This window comes from Aotus nancymaae, unplaced genomic scaffold, assembly GCF_030222135.1.
Source record: "Aotus nancymaae isolate 86718 unplaced genomic scaffold, 86718_ANA_hifiasm-v0.15.2.pri h1tg000015l_1, whole genome shotgun sequence".
In the NCBI taxonomy this organism is placed as follows: Eukaryota; Metazoa; Chordata; class Mammalia; order Primates; family Aotidae; genus Aotus; species Aotus nancymaae.
Window position 1 is genome coordinate 142,755 of NW_026988427.1, and position 22,799 is coordinate 165,553.

At 42.3% G+C, this 22,799-nt stretch overlaps 1 protein-coding gene across 1 annotated transcript in view; it reads right to left on the bottom strand.

Annotated features, from left to right (window-relative positions):
* LOC135275147 (slit homolog 3 protein-like) overlaps positions 1-22,799 on the bottom strand; it is a 516,506-nt gene that overhangs the window by 138,521 nt on the left and 355,186 nt on the right. The gene's annotated exons all lie outside the window — the stretch shown is intronic.

A 22,799-nucleotide genomic window follows, 5' to 3' on the forward strand; every position in this document is an offset into this window, starting at 1 on the left:
TGCTTAAAAACCTTTTAGCTTGTCATTGCTTAAAAGATAAATCCCACTCAACAGCAACAAAAAAACAATGTGATTAAAAAATGGGTAAAGGACTTGGATAGACTTTTCTATAAATAAGACATACAAATGGTCAACAAGTGTGTGAAAAGATGTCAACATCATTAATCACTAGGGAGGTACAAATCACAATCACAAGGAGACATCAACTCACACCTATTAAGATGGCTACTATCGAAAAAACAAAACAAGTGTTGCAGCTCCCAGTGAAAGCACAGAGGGTGAGTGGACGCTGCATTTCCAGACAGATTTTTATTGCCCACAGACCAGGACATTCCCAGGCAGAGGAGCCCAAAGGGTCACCAGCGCGGCTATTTTGACCAGTGCGGCTGTTTTGCTGGCACCCCAGAGTGGCGGTTCTCTGTTCAAAATACACTGATTTGGGGGCCCTTTTAGCTGGCAATTGGAGCCCGGGAAGGCAGAGTCGCCCATTCATCTGATTAAAATAGGGACTGAAACAGGGAGCCAGGCCAGGAGATTCCCGGGCAAAAAAGCGCCACAAATCTCAGTGCTGCTGTTTCAGCCGGTGCAGTGGGTTGCCGCACGGGAAATCACACAGATCCCGTGCCTTTTCAACAGGCGACTGGAACACCTGGGAGAGAGTCGACCGTTCAACTGAAAGAAAAAAAAGGCTCTGAGGCAGGGAGCCAGGTGATCAGGCTCGGCTGGTCTCATCCCCACAAAAAAAAACAGCAATTGGAAACGCTCTGGGTTGAGAGTTTCACAGCAAGCACAGCTGAAACTGGGATGGTCCAGCTCTGTGGGGGAGGGGCGTCCACCATTACAGAGGCACTCCACCACTACGGAGGTAGTCCACCATTGCTGAGGCAGCCTGCCATTGCCGAGGCAACCCGCCATTACAGAGAGAGTCCGCCATTACAGAGGTGAGCCACCACTGCCGAGGCAGTTCTAACTACACCCATATAAACAGGACTGCAGGGAAGTTCACACAGCAGCTGGGCAGAGCCCACAGCAGCTCAACAAAGCCTCTGCAGGCAGACAGTGACTTGGCTGCCTCCTTGCTGGGCAAGGCAGCCCTGAAAAAAAGGCAGCAGCACAACAGACACTCATAAATAAAACCCTAACTCCCCGGGACAGAGCACCTGGGAAAAAAAAGGGGGTTATGAGTTCTGCTGCAACAGACTTAAACGTACCTGCCCAGTAGCTCTGAATGAACAACGGAGTTCACAGCTCAGCACTTGAGCTTCTATAAAGGACAGACTGTCTCCTCAAGCAGCTCCCTGACTCCCGTATATCCAAAGAGTCATCTCATAAAGGAGAGATCAGACTGACATTTGGCAGGTATCCTTCTGGGACAAAGATAGCAGAAGAAAAAACTGGTAGCAACCCTTACTGATCTGCAACTGCTGCAGGTGATTCCCAGGCAAGCAGGGCCTGGAGTGGACCTCAGCAGTCCTACAGCAGAGGGACTAGATTGTTAGAAGGAAAACTAAGAAACAGAAATAACTTCATCATCAACAAACTGGACGTCCACTCAGAGACCCAACCTGAAAGTCAGCAACTACCAAGACAATAGGTGGAAAAATCCACAAAGATGGGAAGAAACCAGCAGAAATAAGATGAAAACACCCAAAACCAGAACACCTCTCCTCCTACAAGGGATCACAACTCCTCACCAGCAAAGGAACAAGGCTGGATGGAGAATGAGTGTGATGAAATGACAGAATCAGGCTTCAGAAGGTGGGTAATAAGAAACTTGTGTGAGCTAAAAGAACATGTTCTAACCCAATGCAAAGAAACTAAGAACCTTGAAAAAAGATTTGAAGAAATGCTAACGAGAATAGACAACTTAGAGAGGAATATAAGTGAATTGATGGAGCTGAAAAACACAACACGAGAACTTCGCGAAGCACGCACAAGTTCCAACAGCCAAATTGACCAAGCAGAAGAAAGGATATCAGATGTCGAAGACCAACTCAATGAAATGAAATGAGAAGGCAAGATTAGAGAAAAAAGGGTAAAAAGGAATGAACAAAGTCTCCAAGAAATATGTGACTATGTGAAAAGACCGAATCTATGTTTGATAGGTGTACCTGAATGTGACAAAGAGAATGAATCCAGGTTGGAAAATACTCTTCAGGATATTATCCAGGAAAACTTCCCCAACTTAGCAAGGCAGGCCAATATTCAAGTCTAGGAAATACAGAGAACACCACAAAGATATTCCTCAAGAAGACCAACCCCAAGGCACATAATCTTCAGATTCACCAGGGTTGAAATGAAGGAGAAATGCTAACGGCAGCCAGAGAGAAAGGTCGGGTTACCCACAAAGGGAAGCCCATCAGACTCACAGCAGATCTCTCAGCAGAAACTCTACAAGCCAGAAGAGAGTGGGGGCCGATATTCAACATCCTTAAAGAACTTTCAACCCAGAATTTCATATCCAGCCAAACTAAGCTTCATAAGTGAAGGAAAAATAAAATCCTTTGTGAACAAGCAAGTACTCAGAGATTTCATTACCACCAGGCCTGCTTTACAAGAGCTCCTGAAAGAGGCACTACACACAGAAAGGAACAACCAGTACCAGCCACTACAAAAACATACGAAATGGTAAAGATTATCAACACAATGAAGAAACTGCATCAACTTACGGGCAAAACAGCCAGCTAGCATCAAAATGGCAGTATCAAATTCACGCATAACAATATTAACCCTAAATGTAAATGGACTGAATGCCCCAATCAAAAGACACAGACTGGCAAATTGGATAAAAAGCCAAAACCCATCGGTGTGCTGTATCCAGGAAACACATCTCACTTGCAAGGATACACAAAGGCTCAAAATAAAGGGATGGGGGAAGATTTACCAAGCAAATGGAGAGCAAAAAAAAAGCAGAAGTTGCAATTCTCATCTCTGATAAAATAGACTTTAAAGCAACAAAGATCAAAAGAGACAAAGACGGACATTACATAATGGTAAAAGGATCAATGCAACAAGAAGAGCTAACGATCCTAAATATATACGCACCCGATACAGGAGCACCCATATACATAAGGCAAGTTCTTAATGACTTACAAAGAGACTTAGACTCCCACACAATAATAGTGGGAGGCTTTAACACCCCACTGTCAATATTAGACAGATCAACCAGACAGAAAATTAACAAGGATATCCAAGACTTGAACTCAGACCTGGAACAAGCAAACCTAATAGACATTTACAGAACTCTCCACCCCAAATCCACAGAATATACATTCTTCTCAGCACCACATCACACCTACTCTAAAATTGACCACATAATTGGAAGTAAATCACTCCTCAGAAAATGCAAAAGAATGGAAATCATAACAAACAGTCTCTCAGACCACAGTGCAATCAAGTTAGAACTCAGAATTCAGAAACTAACTCAGGACCACACAGCTTCATGGAAACTGAACAACTGGCTCTTGAATGTTGACTGGATAAACAATGAAATGAAGGCAGAAATAAAGATGTTCCTTGAAACCAATGAGAATGAAGACACAACATACCAGGATCGCTGGGACACATTTAAAGCAGTCTCTAGAGGAAAATATATAGCAATAAGTGCCCACATGAGAAACAAGGAGAGATCTAAAATTGACACCCTATCATCAAAATTGAAAGAGCTAGAGGAGCAAGATAAAAAAAACTCAAAACCTAGCAGAAGACAAGAAATAACTAAGATCAGAGCAGAACTGAAGGAGGTAGAGACACAAAAAACCCTTCAAAAAATCAATAAATCCAGGAGCTGGTTTTTTGAAAAGATCAACAAAATAGACCACTAGCCAGATTAATAAAAAAGAAAAGAGAGAATAACCAAATAGATGCAATAAAAAATGATAAAGGGGATATCACCACAGATTCCACAGAAATTCAAACCATCATCAGAGATTATTACAAACAACTCTATGCACATAAACTAGAAAACCTGGAAGAAATGGATAAATTCCTGGACAGTTGCCTCCTCCCAAGCCTAAATCAGGAAGAAGTCGAAACCCTGAATAGACCAATAAAGAGGTCTGACGTTGAGGCAGCAATTAACAGCCTACCACCCAAAAAAAGCCCAGGTCCAGATGGGTTCACAGACGAATTCTACCAGACATACAAAGAGGAGCTGGTACCATTCCTTCTGAAACTATTCCAAATAATCCAAAAAGAGGGAATCCTTCCCAAATCATTTTATGAGACCAACATCATCCTGATACCAAAACCTGGCAGAGATTCAACAAGAAAACTTCAGGCCAATATCCGTGATGAACATAGATGCAAAACTCTTCAATAAAACACTGGCAAGCCGATTGCAACAGCACATCAAAAAGCTTATCCACCACGATCAAGTAGGATTCATCCCGGGGATGCAAGGCTGGTTCAACATATGCGAGTCTATAAACGTAATTCACCACATAAACAGAACCAAAGACAAAAACCACATGATTATCTCAATTAATGCAGAGAAGGCCTTTGACAAAATTCAGCAGTCTTTTATGCTAAAAACCCTCAATAAACTAGGTATTGACGGAATGTATCTTAAAATAATAAAAGCTATTTATGACAAACCAACAGCCAATATCATCATAACGAATGGGCAAAAACTGGAAGCATTCCCTTTGAAATCTGGCACTAGACAAGGATGCCCTCTCTCACCACTCCTATTCAATATAGTACTGGAAGTTCTAGCCAGAGCAATCAGGCAAGAAAAATAAATAAAGCATATTCAAATAGGAAAGGAGGAAGTCAAATTGTCTCTATTTGCAGACGACATGATTGTATATCTAGAAGACCCCATCGTCTCAGCCCAAAATCTCCTGAAACTGATAAGCAACTTCAGGAAAGTCTCAGGATACAAAATCAATGTACAGAAATCACAAGCATTCTATACACCAATAACAGACTTAAAGAGTGCCAAATCAAGAACGAACTGCCTGCCATTCACAATTGCTACAAAGAGAATAAAATACCTAGGAATACAACTAACAAGGAACGTAAAGGACCTCTTCAAGGAGAACTGCAAACCACTGCTCAACGAAATAAGAGAGGACAAAAACAGATGGAGAAACATTCCATGTTCATGGTTAGGAAGAATCAATGTCGTGAAAATGGCCATACTGACCAAAGTAATTTACAGATTCAATGCTATCCACATCAAGCTACCAATAACCTTTTTCACAGAACTGGAAAAAAACACCTTAAACTTCATATGGAACCAAAAGAGAGCCTGCATAGCCAAGTCAATTCTAAGCAAAAACAACAAAGCGGGAGGCATCACATTACTGGACTTCAAACTATACTACAAGGCTACAGTAATCAAAACAGCATGGTACTGGTACCAAAACAGAGATATAGATGAATGGAACAGAACAGAGGCCTCAGAGGCAACACAACATATCTACAACCATCCGCTCTTTGACAAACCTGTCAAAAACAAGCAATGGGGAAAGGATTCCCTGTTTAATAAATAGTGTTGGGAAAACTGGCTAGCCATGTGCAGAAAGCAGAACCTGGACCCCTTCCTGACACCTTATACTAAAATTAACTCCAGATGGATTAAAGACTTAAACATAAGATGTAACACCATAAAAACCCTAGAAGAAAATTTAGGCAAAGCCATTCAGGACATAGGCGTAGGCAAGGACTTCATGACCAAAACACCAGAAGCATTGGCAACAAAAGCCAAAATAGACAAATGGGACCTAATCAAACTCCACAGCTTCTGCACGGCAAAAGAAACAGTCATTAGAGTGAATTGGCAACCAACAGAATGGGAAAAAAATTTTGCAGTTTACCCATCTGACAAAGGGCTGATATCCAGAAATTACAAAGAACTAAAACAGATTTACAAGAAAAAAACAAACAGGCCCATTCAAAAGTGGGCAAAGGATATGAACAGACACTTTACAAAAGAAGACATACATGAGGCCAACAAACATATGAAAAAATGCTCATCATCGCTGGTCATTAGAGAAATGCAAATCAAAACCACATTGAGATACCATCTCACGCCAGTTAGAATGATGATCATTAAAAAATCTGGAGACAACAGATGCTGGAGAGGATGTGGAGAAATAGGAACACTTTTACACTGTTGGTGGGAGTGTAAATTAGTTCAACCGTTGTGGAAGACAGTGTGGCAATTCCTCAAGGACCTAGAAATAGAAATTCCATTTGACCCAGCAATCCCATTACTGGGTATATAGCCAAAGGATTATAAATCATCCTACTATAAGGACACATGCACACAAATGTTCATTGCAGCATAGTTTACAATAGCAAAGACCTGGAAACAACTGAAATCCCCATCGATGATAGAGTGGACAGGGAAAATGTGGCACATATACACCATGGAATATTATGCAGCCATCAAAAACGATGAGTTCGTGTCCTTTGTAGGGACATGGATGAACCTGGAAACCATGATTCTCAGCAAACTGACACAAGAACAGAAAATCAAACACCGCATGTTTTCACTCATAGGCGGGTGTTGAACAATGAGAACACATGGACACAGGGAGGGGAGCACTACACACTGGGGTCTATTGGGGGGAAATACGGGACGGACAGTGGGGGGTGGGGAGTTGGGGAGAGATAGCATGGGGAGAAATGCCAGATATAGGTGAAGGGGAGGAAGGCAGCAAATCACACTGCCACGTGTGTAGCTATGCAACAATCTTTCATGTTCTTCACATGTACCCCATAACCTAAAATGCAATAAAAAAAAAAAGAAAAGAAAAAAAAACAACAAGTGTTGTCGAGGATGCAGAGAAATTAAAATCTTTATGCACTGTGGGCAGGAATGCAAGACAGTGCAATTGCTTTGGAAAACAGTATGGTGGTTCTTCAAAACATTAAAAAATAGAATTACCATATGATCCAGCAGTTACACCTTTATGTATATACCCCGCAAATTGAATGTGGAGTCTTGAAGAGATATTTGCACACCTAAAACAGCATTTTTCACAACAGCCAAAAAGTGGAAGCAAAGCTCGTGTCCATGGATGGATTAATGGATAAACATGTGGTATATACATATAATGAGACATTACTCAGCCATTAAGAAGGAAGGAAATTTGGACCCATGCTAAAACATGTGTAGAACCTTGACAACATTATGCTAAGTGAAATCAGTCAGTCATAAAAAGACAAATACTGCATGATTCCACTTACATGAGTGCCTAGAGTAGTCAAATTCACAGAGACAGAAAGTAGAGCAGAGTTTCCAGGGTCTGGGGGTAGGAGGGGATAGGGAGTTTTTGTTTAATGGGCATAGAGGTTCAGTTTTGCAAGATGAACAGAGCTCTGAAGATTGGTGGTACAACAATGTGAATGGGCCTGACATTACTAAATTACACACTGAAAGATGATTAAGATGGTAAATTTTATGTTATGTGCATTTTATCACAATAAAAAAGATAAAGTCCAAGGTATCTGGTGTGTCATTCAACACCAGAGACCCCTGGGCTCCAATCTGCTTTTAGACTTTACCCCCTGCTTCTTTCTAAAATCAGCCATCCAGCCATTTCTGGGGCTCACCATGCCCATTCATGTCTCTGTCTCCCCGAGCTGCTCTACAGTATAGGACCCCCGCCCTTACTATGTAGGTTGTTTCTTCCATGACACTTGTAAAAACTCACAATTACATCACATATGTCCTTGACCATTAAGATTTTTGCCTGCAAGAAGGTAAGGACCATGACATAGGAACATTAAATATTATTAAATGCTGCAGGACTGGGTGCTTATGATGAACTGGATAACTGAGGCATGTTCAACATCCAGTTCAAATATCATTTCCTTTCTTCAGCTTTTCTCAGCTGTCCTAGCAGGATGGATCTCTGTTTTATCTGACTTAGTTTGCACCTTTTTGAGCTGCCAGCACGTCCCCTACCCCACTGCATTCCAGTTAGCGTGGATGTAGCTATTCCTCACACCAGATGGAGACCTTCAAGTCAGAAATCACACATTATTAATTGCTACCTTCCCAGTATCCAGGAAAGTGTTTGACAAATAGTAGGTACTCTTTGTTGAATGCTGCATGTTCCAAACTTTTGCAATTTCTTTCACCTTCAGGACTTGTGTCATATTTACGAATACTCTTCCCTTTAAAACTGGCTCATATGTTAAAAATTATTTTAGGAAGAAAATAAGAAGGAAATAATATCAGTAAAAATATTTTAATGTGCTAGTTACATTTTTCTCTATTATGCATTAAATGAATAATAATTAAATTTTAAAAGGTTCTTCTGTGTACCACCAAAATTATGACTGTCATTATTTGGGAAACGCTGGTTTAAACAAGCACCACCTTGAGTCCACGCTACTTGGGTGTCCCTTGAGGAGCTCTGGCAGGGACCAGATTTGGGGCCAAGCCCCCGATCAGGCCACAAAGACTGCTGTGTACGTCGTCTCTGCCCACCTTCCCTCCCTCTGCCTGGAAAAGTGGCTCAGTAGGTCACTGCCTGCCTCCTTGTGTATGTGCAAGTCTTCCTAGAAGAAGGAAATGCCAAAAATCTTTAAAAATATCTGCAGTGTTTAATGTTCTACAGTCATTTTTGGAGGACTGAAAATTTTTTAAAAAGCATTTTAAACAGGAATGGCTGTAATTAATATTGTAGGCATCGCTTTACTTAAAATAGCACTTTCAGAGCCAAAGCATGTTCACACCTATTTCTCCTATTTTCATGATATTTCTGGAAGGAAGCTGAGAAATGGGCAGAATTTTATGGATAGAGAAAGTAACCCAGGGTGAGATAATCCAAGCACCTCTGCTCAAAGTCCTTGGGCTAATCTGCCTCTGCCTCTGCCTCTTGGTGAGACTCTTCCCTTTAGATCATATATGATTGGCCCAGACTCAATAATGAATAACAAATTATTCATTAAAATATTAAGTAATAACAATGATAATATAATAGCCAATTCTCGGTGGGCACATATTCCTAGGCACTGTTCTAGGAACCTGTTCATTCCTCACAACAACCCCAAATTAGTCATTCTAATTGTGTCCATTTCATAGATAGGAAAACCAAGGCTAGTAGAGCTTGGGACACCTTCTCAAGGTTACACCGCAAGTGCTTCCCAACTCTCCCTTAAACCACTGGATAAACCATTTTACCCCCAGGTATGGAGATGTTACTATTAATGTTCTATAATAATAATAGTAAGAATTGTTATTATTGTTGATGTTATAGTGGAGATAGCAAACATTTACCGAGGGCTTAACATGTGCCAAACACTGTGTTAAATTTTTATGTGATTTAAATCATTTAATCACCATAATCTAATGAGTAGTTGCTATCATGACCTTCGTTTTACTGATACTGGTTACAGTGCAGTTAACCAACCTAGCAAAAGCTGTTCATAATTACACAGAGGTGGAGGCAGCAGAATTCAAACCCAGGTATGCTCAGGAATCAAGGTCAGCATGGGCCAGAGAAGAGCAGAATTCAGCTGTGATTCTACACAACTGGAAATGAGACTTCTTGGAATTAAAACTTTCCTCGGTTAATCTGGAGGGATAGCTGTCTCTATTGACTCGCAGGTTATTTTTCTGAAGTCTGCCAGGGAAGTCTATTTGTGCATGAGCAGATAATAAAACCTAGCACCTATGGGGAAGGGAAATGAATGGGAAACTGCAAACAGTTCATCCTGGCTCGTGGGCTGTAGCTGAAAGAAGGTGCTGTAGAATTCATATGGGCCACGGGGAAGTGGCACGGGTCAGCCTCCATGGTAGAGGAGGTGGGTGTTTCCCCAAAGTCAGGCTCCAGCTGGCCTGCTTTATTCTGTGGGGTGTCCCTCCTTAGGGACCACACCTACATTTGAGCTCAGTGTCATACTTAAGGAAGGCAGACTTAGAAGAGACTCAGTGAGTCCAGGGACTTGCAGCTCAAGTCACTCCCATGAGACACAAGTGAGGTCCTAGTCAGTGTCACACAGGCCAGGGAGGTCTTACCTGCATTCCTGGGGAGAAGTGACAGTCCAGATTCCTGGCCATTTCTCTGGGTGAAACAGCACCTCGGGGAGTGAGGACTGGGAATTTAAGTGTCTTCAAGTGATTTTTATCCCTCCTACCTTTGACACCCCATGGTCTGCATTTTTGCCAAAAGAAATTCTGGCTGGAAAGTGGGGAGAGGCACACGCTGTAAAGAGGGCCATTAGTGAGGAGGAGAGTAAACCCCTGTTAATTTTCTCTACACAAGCATGCTGGGGAAAAAGGTGTACATTCTAGCAAACAGTAAAAACAGGCAGACACACTTGGATGCTGCACGGTTTGCTGTTTGAGGTTCTGAGGTCAGGTGATCTGATTTCTAATCCGGACTCTACCGTTTCTAGCTGTGTGACTTTGAACAAGTGATGTAAACCCTTCCCAGCCTTAGTTCTCTCATCTGGGCAGTAGAGATAGTAATTGCTCCTTCCATGTGTGGGGAGGCTCTGAAGAGGTAAAACACGCAGAGCGCTCAGCTTAGCATCTAGCACATAATAGGTACTCAAGGAGTACAGACCCTTAGCACAGTACTGCTGTTATTATGATCAGGAAGGAAGTCTGGAGCCTAGAACTCCTCTCCCTCATGTCTAGAAATAAGCCTGGAGAGGGCTTGGCAGCTGACACCTGTGACTCAGTTCACATAAGAAGCTAAGGTCCAGTTCTAGAAACTCTCAAACCAGGAGCCCCCCAGAGGCCTGATACACCCAGGACACTGAGTCCCTTGGTCACTTTCTCAGTGCCACATCCCATGAGTGATGAGCCTCTTAGACAATAACTTGTGGGCTTTTGGACCCAATGAAGATGAAACATTCTATTTCAGAGGATAAATACTGCAAATCCACAGAGAGCCTGCAAAGCCTCCTGGAATCTCACAGGTCTGGCAATGCAACTGACTTCATCTCCTCCTCTCCTGATCACCTGCTGACAGCCAGCCCGGCCCAATACCCTCCTGGTCCCTGTCAGGGAAAACTCAGAGGACTCTCTCTAATCGTCTTATTGGTATTGCCCATAATTTGGCAGGAAGCAAACAAAGGCATAGACCAAACTCCTCAGGGAAGTCAGGGAAGCTGCTGAAAAAGTGCTTGAAAAAGAGAAAGAATGCATTTAATTTCATTTTCCCCTTTATCTCACGTTATGTATGGACTGCCTTTTACCTGGAAATTGCCTTTTCGGAAAAACAAAACAAAACAAACAAAACCAAAACCTGCAAGATGAGGGAGTTGGAGTAACAAATAATTGACTGACTGACTGATCTTTATATCCATCCATCATGCAAATGTTTTTGCACATCTTTATGTGCAAGACACTGTGGGAATATCTGGGGATTGAGGGGCGAGCAAAAGACAGACATGGCCCCTGGCATCACTGAGCCTAAGGCTGAAGCGGGAGAGTGGCCTTTACCCTACTTGCACCTCTGCAAAAATCTCAAGTCATAATTTTAGAGATCTGATCAAAGTTCTCTTGGAGAAGGAAAGGGACAGCGTGTACTGAGTATATGATAAGGGGATAGGAGCTAGGCTGGGTGCCGAAGGTGGGCCAGGCAATCTCATGGCTGCAGGCCCAGCCTCCCAGCTTTAAGAGCTCTGCCCTTATACTGTGCTAAGTAAGTGTCAGTGAAGAATGCAGTGACTCATAGCAGGTAGGTGTGTGGTGAGGGTGTCTACCACCACACACCACGGCACAGGGGAACTGCCCGGCATTCTGGCCTTAGATGACTCCAGAGGTTCCTTTTGCAATAACCACTTTAGTAGCCCCCTAGAGATGTCTGCATCACATACTCGAGAGCCAAAGCCAGACTTTTGAAAATGCTCCTTGACACTCTACTCTTCTGAGTAACAGGACTGTGGGGGAGGGAATCCCACCTCCCTCTGTAGTGAACCCTGCCCCTTTGCTGGGTCTGTAGCCATCACAATGTTCTGGATGGGATGGGGGTGATTGGTGGTTTCAAATATGGTTGGATTAGGACCATGCTTTATCACTAAGAACCACAGGCTCTTCATAAGATGGAGGCTGTCCAGTGCAGGGGTGTGGCTGCCACATGCCAGGTGCTCCCTGGTTGGCAGCCAGAACCTGTTAGACCATTTCTCCTAATTCAGCCCCAAATGCCAACTGCCTACCCCATTCCTGACACTGTTTTTGTTGTTGTTGTTGTTTGTTTTTAGTACAAGGCACTATATATTTCAAATAATTCTTCTGGATCAGATAAGAAGAGAAAAGGGAAGAGGAGAAAAAAACACATACACACTATATACACACACACGCACACACGCACACACGCATGCACGCACACGCACGCACGGTAGAGATGTGCAGAGGGTGGTTAAATAGAGAAATGGGACTGAGAGTATTTTATATATATATTTTATACATATGTATATGCTACAGTGTAAGCTTCTAAAGACAAGGACTGTTTATGATTTTATAATATTCTTAATTATAATCTTATAGTAATATAATATATAATACACACACACAGATTTCTTCTTTGTAACACTTCTCTTTCCGTAGGAGACAGAAAGAGTAGGAGGTAGGAGGAACAGTCGTCCCTTGCTTTCTTGGTTTATAAAATGTTTCAGACAGTCAAGCCCTAATGTACTCACCTCAGCCAGTGAATCAGTGTATGTAAAGGTAGATATTACAGATAAGTGACTGCCCAGGGAAACCTCGTGGGGCAGCCTGGCGGGCTGCCAGTGAATTTGGAAAGAAACAGACTTGGGGTCAGAGCCCAGCAACTCCATATCCTAGCTGTGTAACCCTGGCCAAATTCTTACCCTCGTAGTTTGTTTCCGCATCTGTAAAATGGGAATGCCTGCCCCATAGGGCTGCTGCGAGAATTAAGCACACATCTAAACCACACTGTGCATGTGAAGACCGGCAGCCTAGGCTGCAATCGGAGTATTGCCCGCCTAGAGCTGAATACTGTGCAGCGTGCATAGACTTATGGGTAGCCTGGCCCATAGAGAGCTCAATCAGTAGCTGCTATTGTCAGATACAGTCCTTGTCTTCAGAAGCTTACGCTGTAACTGAGCCTTCCACACGAATAATACTGGTAAGCATACCAGGGAAAGAGAAAGAACTGCCAGCTTATAGAGGTGAACAATATTCACTATCAGTGGATAAAGAGAAGCTTGTGGGATTAAACAGAGCACGGCATAAACAAAGACGCAAGGCAGAGAAGTGCAGGGGGTGGTTAAACAGAGAAATAGGGTTGAGGGTGAGGGTATTTAATAGCACTAGCACATGAGAAAGGACTTGAAGTCCTTAGTCCACTGAAGGTTTCTGATCAGCATCTCTGCTAACTATTAAAACAGCCAGAGGAGGTAAGAACTGTGATTCCCTTTTTAGGGATGAGGAAATGAAGGCTCCAAAGAGCTGGGTACCTTCTAAAAGCATGGTTAGTAAGTGCTGGAGCCAGAACTGGAGTCTAGGGTCTCTAGCTCTGAAGCATCGATGTGAGTAAAGAGTTGGAAAGAAAACAAGGATAATCTTGGGTGAGACCCTGGAGGTCATTAAAGGCCAACAGGAGAGTTTGGATTTTACTGAATAAGCAGTATAGGAAAGGAAGCTCTTCAGCACAAGAGTGATGTGGTAACAGATGACAGAAGAGGAGGAACCTGGCTAGGAATGGCTGAGTGGCAAGTGGAATGCAGAGGGCGAGGAGGAGTTCATCCTTCATTTATTATGTAACCAGTATTTCCTGAGCAGGGTTCTAAGCTGGGGCTGCTTGCCCAATTCCTCCCTGTCTGACTGGGAGCTTGCATTCTGCTCTAATAGGCAGTAGTGGCTCTGGAGGTGTGACAAATACACAAGACTGCAGTGTTCCTTAGGGAGTGATGGGCTCCACCTGCTTCCTGGAAGCCCACCTGGATTTCAGCTTTATTGTCCTCTAAAGAGATCCATCTGCCAAAGAGGGAAAGCCCTCCTGGTAGATGGCACAGCAGTAATCACCTGCCAACAACTCCCAAAAGGAATAATTAACCTATAGGAAGCTTCTGTCTGAGGGAAGAGACTGGAAAGCTGAACAGTCAGGATTTTGAGCCACCTAAGCCTGGCTTTCCTCCTTGCTGGCTGAGATTCTACTTAAACAGCCAGTCTTTAAATGATCTAGTCCATGATTCACATTTTCTCTGCAGCGAGTGGAACTATGGGAGAGAAATCGCTAATTCATTTACTCATTCATTAATTCTACTGATAATTATTGACTGTATTGTGGGAAGAAACAGAGGTCAATCTTACAGCATCTGCCTTCTGTGGATGTCAGGCCAGTGGGAGAGTCAGGCTGATACCATGAGATGATGGGAAAGGCACGCGGCTGTGGGAGCACACAGGATCAGGGCAGCCTTCCTACTAGAACTGGCATGCAATTTCAATCCCAAAAGAAGACCAAAGGCAGCCTTTGAGACTGGGGAGGAATGTTGTAGGAAGGTGGAATGCCTGTGCAAAGGCCTGAAGTCAAGAGAGAGTCTATTTTGGAAATTAAAACAACAAGAAGTTGCTGGCTATTCCTGAGCACTGATTGTGGGTCAGGCATTATATTAAATGCTTTATGTACATTACCTCATATATCTTTAAAAACAAAACAACAAAAAATAAGCCTATTAAAGAGGTATTGCCCTCATTTTTTCAGATGAGCAGTTGAGACTCAGAGAGGGTAATTTACTGGTCTAACGGCACACTGTAAAATATGGTGAAGTTGGGATTCACACTCAGGTCATCTCCCTCCAGGTCCTAAAGTCTGAATCACTATACTGTGCATTGAGGGCCTCCGGGCACAGCCCGTCCAGGAAGATTTCCCTGACTTCATCAGCCTGCAGGGATGATTTGTTCCTATCCTGGTTAGCTCTGGATTCCGTCTTATCTCTACAACCAGAGAGTCGTACCTCAAAGTCAGGGAATGCAGCCTCTATTCTGTTGTTTCAGTGTGTCCATTCATTCCTTTAATTATCCCACAGCACCCCAATAAGTATTTATGGATTGACCATTCTTAGGTCATTGCGCCACACTGATGAAATGATCCTTTTAAGTGGAAAAGTCTGTTGGATCTAACACATGCCTCTAACTCCTGGCCAAAAGGGAAGTCTGAGTGGATTTCAGCTTTCAAGGTGTTTTCATAAATAGGGATATATAGGATTACAGTGAGTAGGAAGAAAAGAAAGCTTCAGCACAAATCATGACATTCTGTCCTAAGCTTTTAGGGCTCTGGAGAAATTCAGAGCAATCTCATCACCGTGCTCACAGACAACTGTGGTACGGTTTCTTTGAGCAACATCCTTTGTATTTGTGTCTGGTTTTTGTTTAAAGAATATTCTTTCCAAGATGGCAAACATTAAAGAAGCAAATCTGTTTATATTTGTCTGGCAACTGAAGAAATGCATCAGACTGAAAGCAAATTTCAAACAGTGCAGTGGACCTGGCCTACCAAATAAAGGCTCTGAAATCCCATAGTTGTAATTAGTTTCTCCTGCACAATTAGGGCTACTAGCCTAGGGAGAACCATGTGGATGTGAAATTAGTGAAACGGAGCAAAGAGATTCTAACCAAAGCTGCCTCATGGCATTAAGGTATTTGGATCCCATTACTTGTAGATAGGAAATCAACATCCATTAGGCCAAAACTAAATGCCGCACCAGCTCATTCACATGACTTCCTGGGCCACGCCTTTTCCTCTTAGAGCAAGTAGCCAGTGAGAGACCTCCCAAGCTACAGTGTCCACTCAGAAAGAACGAATCTCCCCAGAAGGGAGAAAATTAAGGATAAGAGCAGCTGACATTATGCTGGAATAACAAGCAGGGCAGGTTCCCTTACCCAGTGACTTCCTGTAGTGGCCTGTACCCAGGCTGGATGACATGTGAACACTGACCCTTAATGGATGCAGGGTGGTTGGTGTTCAGCGAAGGGAGGGGCACTGGAATCATTCAGTCGTTTAATCAACCAGTATATACTTATTGAGCACCTACTAGGTGCTTGTCTCATGCTAGGAAATGGGGCTGCTCTGGTAAAAATTTAAGTGTAATCCCCGCTGTCCTGGAGCTTCCACTTTGTACTTAGAAATTAAACAACTATACAAATAGCTTGTTAACTATAGCTGGGCGTAGTGCAATGAATGTGAGTTTATCACACAAGGCAGTGTATATGGGAGCAAGGATGGAATCAGAGAAGGCTTCCTGAAGGAAGTGACACCTGAGCTGGCACTGGAAGAATTAGCTGGTTGAAGACTCAACCAGGTGAAGTTGAGGGGAAAAGCTCATATGAAGCCTTGGAGTAGGAAGGAGTCCAGCATACAGGAGGGATAAGGAGAAGGTCAGTGCACCCAGAGCACAGAGGCTATAGGGTGAGTGCTGGGGTCAAATCACCCAGAGCCCTATAAGGCCATGTGGGAGGATTTTCATTATCATTTGTACCCTAAGAGAAAGGGAAAACCATTGAAGTGTGGTGAGCAGGAGAGTGAGGGATTGAACATGCATTTTGGTAGAGAGACATTCACTCTGTGGGAAATGAATTGAACAAGGAGAAGAGTGAGTGAGAAGAGAATGCTGAGGAGGGAGCAGTCTACGCAAAAGCTGGCGGCAGCCTGGCATTGGAGGCTGGCAGAGGGGAAGAGGTGAAGTGGGTTGAGTGTACATACAGCAGGTCCAGTCAACTGGGCAGATCAGGTAAGGGGCTGGGGTAAGGGAAAGTTGGATCCAGAAGGCATTGACCATGTGCAGAAGAATGGGAGGCCTGGCATTCTCTGAGCCTGGGAACTGGGAGACAACTTGGATGGTGGTTGGGGGGATAACAGACCTGGGTGAGCATCCCAGGTCAGCCACTCAGTAGCTGCATGACTTCGGGTGAGCCACGCAGCTCTCCATGCACCTCAGTTTTCCTTTCTGAATAATGGAAATATTCATAGCTACTCTGTACATTTTTAAGGACTAGAAAGAATGGCATCTAGCATAGCACCTGGCAAAGAAAAAACTCTAATAAATGTTAGCATTTATAATCATGATGAGTACTTTTTCCCTAAAGCGAACCCTCAGATTCACACTAAAGCTTCTGATCAGAAATGCCTTAGGTGGAACTTCTGACTTTCAGAATGCAAGTATACAATGCAGTCATAAATCTAGGTGCTCCGTCCACATGGTAGATACTGTGGATCTGTATATTTATTACATTCCTTTTTCCCCAGAATACAGCAATAAATCTTGTTCTAACATACCAATATATCACAACAATTTTCTGACAGGTGGGAGTACACCACTAGGAGGAAGGGTGAACTTCTTCTGATACCTAACATCTGCTGTGTTTTGCCCACGATGATGGAATATGAGGCAAAGAACATATTCTGGCTAAATACTAGGCAAATAAGAATCCATCCTCACCAAAAAAATCCTGCCAGCATTTAGCTGCTATTCTATGAATAGACTTTAACAATATGGATAGATCTCTAACTTTACAGAGAATGTTTGAGTCTAATAGCAGACATCGGTGTGTGAGAGAAAATGGCATTTAAACAGGAAATAGGTAAGAAATATATAGGAAGTGCCTAGCAGATTTCTCGGTACCGAGAAAGTGACAAATGCATTCTTGCATGATTGTGCTGTTGCAGCAGTGGCCGATGACATTGTTGTTTTCTAGAACATATTTTGATACAGGAGTATTGCAATTTACAAGAACACTTTCAGGGTATTTAGATACAGTGATTTTATTTTGAATCTCCTTCCACTTCTGCCTTATACTTTTCTCTATACAATGATTATTATTATAACTATTATTATTATTTTTTGAGACGGATTCTTGTTCTGTTGCCCAGGCTGGAGTGCAGTGGCGTGATCTCAGCTCACTGCAATCTCTGCCTCCCAGGTTCAAATGATTCTCCTACTCAGCTTCCCGAGTAGCTGGGACTACAGGCATGTGCCACCATGCCCGGCTAATTGTTGTATTTTTAGTAGAGATGGGGTTTCACCATGCTTACCAGGCTGGTCTTGAACTCCTAGCCTCGTGATCCACCCGCCTTGGCCTCCCAAAGTGCTAGGATTTAGGTGTGAGTCACTGCACCTGGCCTTTACAATGACTATATAGAGATCTACCCTGATTTGAAAGGCAGAGATACTTGTTCAAAATGGAAGCCATGAAAGGCCTACAGATCCACTGCAGGACAACGACATGGAAAAATATAATCGCCGGGTACATAAAACCCTGTAAGCAGCAAAGGAATGGGCACCTCAGGGGAAGCATGCGAGGAACCGGAAACACAGACTAAAAGACAACCCAAAGCAGACAAAGCAGCACCAGGTCAAATACACACCCATGGGCAACTTATGTAGCTGGTCTGCTGGTCAGTGCCATGATTGACGAGGAGGGGCCTTTAGGCATCACGGCTGTGCTTGGAGACATTTTACCAAGGGAAGCCAACATCACCAGGCCCCGGAATCACTACATTATAACAGGTAACAGGGAAAAGCACAGATGTGTACTGGATCAGCAACCCCGGCTAGAACTGCTGTCTGGTAAGCATGATAGATCCTACAAATGCAGCAAGACTTATAGGTTCTGACACTTCAGAAATTTGGAATTTTTGCTAATTCAGAAAGGCTTAAGATGATCTAAGCAGATATAAAGGAAGGCTTGGCTAAGCAACTTAGTAATGCAAACAAGATAGAGGAAGACAAGTTTCTAGAAAAACCAAGCATTGCAAACATATTCAACTTTAAGAGTTCTCCTATAAAATAAGCTCCCTTAAGCTTCTCTGCTGGTTACAAGTTCACTTTCAGATGTACATAATCTTAACATGCAAACAAATGGCTATTTTTCACAGATGTTCTATAATCAAGACTTTCCACAGGTGCACATTATCTACTTTTCTGCAAGGGACTTCGGTACACAAAACGGAAAGAAACATTTAAGACCGCATTTATTATGGTCTATTAGTGTTACTATCCTTGTCTTAATCATGATACCAATGGGTACCATGTTATTAAGCACATTCCATGTGCCTGGCACTGTGTTAAAGATTTGTATATATTACCTAACTTAATCCTATTATCCTATTTTTATCCCTATTTTAAAAATTAGCCAACTGAGATGAGCAGTTAGGTTATAGAGCTGTGGTTACCTAGATAGTAAGTAGCAGAGATGGGATTGGATTGGACTGGGCTAACTCTAGGGCCCAGCCTTTCGGCAGATGGTAATACAGTGGGGGAGGATAAAATAAAAGATAAATAAAACTGTCAGGCAATAAATGATAAGTGTCAAATGAGATGCGGGTGATAAATGCTAACAGGGTAATAGCCCTTGGTAAGTGCCATTAGCTGGTTTGGTAATAACAGGTCTTCTCTGCTCAAGTCTTCATCTTGAAAAAGTATGATAGCAGCCCAGGGCTTAGGAACAAGTATACTGAAATGATGGACTGTTTCTGGATGGTGCTTCTGTAGTTTGTCATATTGAATGCCAGATGTCACTAGTTCTTTGTGCGGAGTGGTGATTCCAGAGAAAGAAGGTGATTCCCCATAGCTGCAAATCAATGTGGTTAAGAAGAACCACATCTCTGAACGTACTTCCTATTATTTCTATTTAAATGACATCGCTGAGAGCAAAGAAGAAAAAAACTCAATCTCCTAGACACATAAAATTATAAAGTATCTTTATCATTTCAGTTTTTTTTTTTAAGTGAGAAACATTGGAAGCAACTAGAGTCTTCAGATTCTTTTATAGCCTGGACTATTTTGCAAATACCAACCATCGTATTATGGGTATCAACAAGACAAGGATGATTTAGTCCCAACTTGGAGATGTGAAATAAACTACTATGCAGGGTGCATTAAATCAGTCCTGAAATGAATCTTCCAGATATCAAATCTGGGCTTTTCGGGACAGTTTTATTTGCTAATATGCCTAATAAATTGAAAGCTGCCAGTGTTGTCACGAGATGTATACCTTGAAAACCATAACCAATGTGAAAATGCCAATCTGTAACATCCAGACATGGCAAAGGACGGGGTTTCCAGAAGGAAGATGCGTGCCGTGTTTAAGTGAAGCTCTGGCTGGCATGCCCATTTCTCCAGATGCAACCACTCAGGATCCCCCAGGACTGTTGTCGTTCCTGAGTTATAGAAACAAGGCAAACACAAGGCTCTTGGATAAAACCAAGCCAGCCCATAGGACTTGGACAATGAAAACCTAGTCAATTTTAACTTTTGAAATCTTTAAAAGACAATATTCCTGTTTTAACGTGCAGTTTGCTTGCTTATTTGTTTCTCATTATTTTAATTTGAGGCCTCTTAAATCGCCACCAATTTGTCTAAAATTAAAATTTTCTTCCACTTTTTGGGGGGCTTCCACAAACTTTGGGATTGATGACTTTCTTGTCTCCTGTCTACCCAGTGTTCTATTGAATTCTAGTTGGTCCGTGGCTAAAACCAAAGATATTAGGGCCATCCATCTCTCAGCAGGAAGAACAGCAGAGTCAAAGTCGGAGCTGGGTTCAAACTCTGGCTTTACATACTCCCCAGGATAGGTCATTTCATCCTTCCCACACCTTTTCTCAGCTATCTAATAGGGGCAATGCTATTTCATAGGGTTGTTTTTTTGTATTAAATGGTATAATCTTCATAAAGTGCTTAGCACAGTGCCTGGCACATAGTAAGTGTTGAAGGAACTATAGTTGGCATTATTTCTGCACTGTACCTAAGTATTGAAGAACAGTAGGGGATACAATTCTCCTTATCATAAATTTGGGGTTCAAGATTTGTTCCTAAGTAGAGAAATGGAAATCTAGTCTCTGACTTGTCCTTTCAGGTAATTGAATGAGGAATTTAAAATCTCCACCTTAAAATTCTCATTGATCATAATAAAAGGCTCATGGAAAGGGTACAGAATCTGGAGTTGGACCAAAGGAAGGTTAAGCACCAGGTCTATTTGAGTGAATTTCAGAGCCCCTCTGAACATAACTTTCCTCATCTATATAAATGTGATAATAAAATCCCTATCTCATGGTGTTTGTCAGGGTCCAGTAAGATTATTTACATGAAAGAGGCCTACAGACTGTTAAGTTTTGGACCCATCTGTAACATCTCCTTTTAGCATCCAGCACTGGGCCTGGGAAATAGCAAGCGGCCAATTGAGAGGCTATCACCTTTCCTCCAGCCACCACATCTGCATCTTTTTCAGTGGGGCTCTTCGGGATGAAAGGGAGGAGTGGGGCCAGGGTAGTCTCCAGGGAGGCCACATGACTCAGGCCTGGCTAATCTGAATCGTACATCCCCCAGAAGCAGTGACTTGTTTAAGGAGGGGCACACGACTAAGCTAGGCCCAATGAGAATGAGAATAAGTTCCAGAACTTTCACAGGAACTGTTAGAAAAAGAAGCTCCTTTATCTGCAAAACTCCATGCTGAAGAAAGTAAGTAAAAATGCTGGAAGCCACCATGTAAAAACAGTCTCAATGACATTATTGAGGCACTAGGACCCCTTTAATTTTTAGTTTTATGAGCAAGTTTTCTTTCTTTATTAAAAAAGCCATTTTAAATTAGTGTTCTATTATTTGCAAATCTTATTCTATAAGCTAGATATTCTTTAAGAAGTAAACATTTGTACAAAATGTATCTATGTACATTTCTTTTTGGGGAAGAGGGGTAGATAGAATCATTAGTCTGCAGCATTCTAGATTTCTGCTTACACAGAAACCTCTCTGTTTTTAGCAAATTGGCTTCTGCCTTAAACTTTACTGTAACTGTACAATGAATATATACATGTAGTAAATCTAAAGCCTTTCAAATCATTCCGCACTCTCGTTGGCCTTTCCTGGTATCTTGAATTGCTGATCACTAAATGGGCCACAAAGATGGCATTAGATATTGGCTGGTCTGATTTTGCCTTTCAAGGCCTCTGGCGTTTGTGGGGGGTGACCAGAGCCTATGATCAGAATGGTAAATAGATACCATCTTACTAGCCAATTTCTGACTCTTGATGGCTGCTTGACAATTTGTTTTGAGATGTGGTGGAATTTCAAGCCTAGGCTAAGTAGAAAAGTGTGTGATGATGCATTAACAATGTCTGCAATGGGCTAGGAGGAGGAATTCAAGGGACTGCTGATCCTAACAAACATTTCGAGCTCAGATTTATCTGTTTAGAGTTTTAATTCTTACTAGTTCAACCCAGGGGGAGTTTGAGGCCCAAGAAAGGTGCTAAGAGAACTTATTAATATAAAAGATTGTTAATTTACATCTTTCCACTGACACCAATATCCATGTCCCTAATCCCAGGATCCTAAAAGGAGCTGGGGCACTTATTCTAGGAAGATGAAATGATGATCAGTTTTCCTAAAGCAGGACAAACTCTAACAAATACAGCAGAGAAGGGTTTGGGATGACTTCCTAAGAACAGTTCCATCATGTTGTCTGCATGTAAAATTTTCCTGAGCTCAAGAAGAAGGAGAAAAACATACTTAGCAACTGAATTAGTTGTTCAAAACTGATATCTGATACCATTCTCATAGGAAATAGAGAAAGAAAATTGATCTCAACCAGCTGGTTAATCCAAATAGTCAACTGCCATGAGTTCAATGTACTTTGTGTTTCAAACCTATGTGTAAACTGAATTCATGTATGTTTGTAGAATGCCAGCCTAAGAACAGCAAGTCTGAGTAGTAAACTCGGTTCTGGAACAATATAGCTGGGTGACCCTAGATTAGCTTTTCTAAGTCTCAGTTTCATTATCTGTAAAATCAGTATAATAATACCTATTTATCCCAAAGCATTGCTGTGTGGGTCAAATGAGAAATGTGAAAGTGCTTTGTAAAGCTAGGAG